The following is a 3,483-nucleotide window of genomic DNA, read 5'->3' as shown; positions in this document are numbered from 1 at the left end:
ACATGTTGAAATTGATATTGATGCTCTGAAGACGCTTGTTGAGTCTAACTCAAGGCAATACACTCGAGAAATGGCCCTGAAATTGCATGTCTCACATGAAATAATACGTCAACATCTAAAGATTATGGGAAACCTCCATAAAGAAGGTGTTTGGGTGCCTCATGAACTTCCGACGATCATCGTTTTCAACGTGTGAACGTTGCTTCGTCTCTTCTGGTGCGTAATGCGCGTGAACCATTTTTGGACAGAATTGTCACCGGTGATGAGAAATGGATTCTCTATGCGAATATTAAACGCCAAAAACAATGGCTCAGCCCTAGACAAAAACCACTTCCGACCCCAAAACCTGTACTCCATCCACAGAAAGTGATGGGACATCAAAGGAGTAATTCATTTCGAACTTCTCAATCCACAGCGATCTGTCAATACAGAGATCTATAGTCAGTAACTGGAACGTTTAAATCAAGCCCTTCATCAGAAATACCCTTCACTCATCAATCGGAAAGGTGTTCTTCTTCTCCACAACAATGCACGTTCACATGTGGCACGTTTGACGCAACACAAGATTATGGAGTTGTGTTGGGAAGTTCTCTTCCACCCACTATATTCTCCAGATATGACACCATCAGATTACCATCCTTTTTTGTTCGCTGCAACACCATCTTAATGGTTTCGTATGCAAATGTGGAAGGTGTTAAAGACATGTTTTTTGCTTCAAAGCGAAATGATTTCTGTAATCGTGGTATTAACAACCTGATTATAAGATGGAAAAGCATCATCAATAAGAATGGAGACTATTTCATTTAATTAATGTTTTGTTTGATATATAAGTTGTTCGGGGTTTTTCATCTAAAAAAATGCGACATTAATTTCTTGACGGCCTAATATTTGAGTAATGTAGTAAAATTAAGTCAGTTGTGCATCACATTTAACTAAATATAGCCCATTTACTGGCGCAAAAATTTTACGAGGAGAAACATTAAGTGTGACCACTTGACTTTAGTTTTATTTTTGGGGGTGCCAAAGCATTACAATACATCATACGTTTTATGATACAGATATATTAAAATTTTTCCTTCCTCACACTTAATAAAACCATATAGAAACACCTAGGTTAATATAAAAAATATTAAATATTATACGTTTTTCCAAGAAATAAACTATTACTACCTAGATTCCGTCTGCATATTTTTGAAAACTAGAACTATGCGTATTTCGGTTAGTAAGTAACACTTGTATTTAAGACTGACACGTAAACATTGATTTTATTTGAACAATATTTTTTAAACAAGAGGGAATCCTCAATAGCCGCGGCAATTGAAATTATATTAGGCATGATTAGAGTATATTAATCTATGAGACCTTTGTTTCCCTTTTTATCAGTTATTTTTTGTGCGCCAGCAATATTATAAAATTTCTTCATGATACGCAGAATATAGAGTAACATTTGGCTATTTTCAAGTAACATCTAATAAAAAAATGCAATAATGCACGAGAGATTAAAAACAACATATCGAAAACACATAAAATACATACGCAATAGTTTTTTTAACTAGATAATTTAATTTTCCTTCAAAATATTTGTGCAATTTACTATAATTGGTTACTTAAAAAATATGAAATTCCCTAAAGCACTGCATAAGAAAAAAAATATTTTGTTAACTGTTACTAATATGTCTTAAAATAAAAAAAAATGGCAAAGCAATAAGCTGAATAGAAATTCACTAATAGAACTTCAAGTTGAAAATAAAATATTTACTTACTCCTTTAATAAAAACAAACTTAGTGGATGGCTAATAAACTTTACAGATCACACAATAATAGCGTCTCTAAAGTTATTGGTGAAACAATGGAGATAAATGGCTTCTTCTGAAGTAGTTATAGAGAATATTTTGAAATTAATGTTTAGGATGAAGCCTGAAAACTCTTTTTCTCTTGAGAAGTTCAGAAAGTTTTTATTTAATTATCTCCTTCTCATATGCAAAATGTGAACATAAAAATTCAAATTTTTTATACGTAGAATGCTTTTCGATAGCTTAACTAAAAATTGAAAATATCTGTTTCTTATTAATCACAAAGATACACAACAGGCAATCTGTGCTCTACTCACTGCGAGTATCGAAACACGACTTTTAGCGTTGAACTGCTCTATATTACATTTAATAATCCTTAATTGGGCGTTCTCTCTTCAATTACAATGAGCTTTTGTGATCATGATAACAACCCACCACATCAAGGTTATTGTGATTGAACTTTTCGAATATAAAAGAAAAAATTGGTAACTAACGTTACATGCAGTCTCCGACTGTCGGTGGGATTCCAATTAAATTCTACTTATATCACCCACCAGGGAGGAATGACTTTCCTACCACGCAAGTCCCAAGCCTTAAATATTAAGGAACTTTTGCTGCTATGACTAAACGTTTGAGCTAAATTCTTGTATTTATATTTTATTTTATTTCATTAAAAAGCAAATTATCTTCCATAATAAGGTATCGTCAATGAACGCCCTCTACTACTCTTCCGAACTACACAACAGCTTAAGAAATTGTTTATTTAGTTTGTTGAAAGATAAGCACAAAGCTACACAATGGGCTATCTGTGCCCACCACAGGTATCAAAATCCTATTTTTATAGTTATAAATCTGCAGACTTACCGCTGAGCCACTGGGGAACACAGCTTACATACTTCTGAGCACTTGATAGCAACAAGAATAACAGTTTCAGGCAACATTTTTGTTATATTTCCTAATCTCGAATTTATCAGACCCCATTTCTATAACATCTGAGAAAACTGCGATTACTCTGGCAGAAATATTAAGTGTCTGTGCCTTTTTTCGAGATAGCAAAAAAACTTAAAGGGTTAGTAAATAACTGAGAATTTTTTTGTATTGTGTATACCAAAAACAAAACGTGTATACAAAATTTATTCTTTGAACAAACAGAACTGTGAGTACCAATAAATAAAGAACTGAATAAAAAAAGAACAATTAGTGTTAAGTTGCCACTAGAGGTTCATTATTAAATCCAATGCACACCTTTGGAATCGATAAGAACATCACCGTATGAGATTTAACACCTCACTAGTCAGTTTGTAGCGCCCATAGTAATCCTACACGTGTAACGAGATGATAAGGTTAAGCAATACTCATTATACAAGTCTATTTAATAACTCTGTTCAGTTTTATCACATGCTAAATAGTTGTGAAACATAATGAAAAGTTTAGCAGTAATAATTCTAGGAATTCCAATGGTAGGAAGCAATTTTAGTGAATATTTGACATTCAGACTGAACCATATATGAATTTATTCCATTATTTAAAGAATACTGGCGAAATGAATATATGTTTATCTGTATGCCTTGGTGGTAGATAAAAAAAGGATTTGGGATATTACTTTCTCCTTTCAGCCGTGGTGGCGTTATAATGTGACGGTCAATCCCACTATTCGTTGGTAAAAGAGTAGTCCAAGAGTTGGCGGTGG

This window comes from Limulus polyphemus, unplaced genomic scaffold, assembly GCF_000517525.1.
Source record: "Limulus polyphemus unplaced genomic scaffold, Limulus_polyphemus-2.1.2 Scaffold117, whole genome shotgun sequence".
NCBI classification, from domain to species: domain Eukaryota; kingdom Metazoa; phylum Arthropoda; class Merostomata; order Xiphosura; family Limulidae; genus Limulus; species Limulus polyphemus.
Note: the sequence above shows the minus strand (reverse complement) of the source record.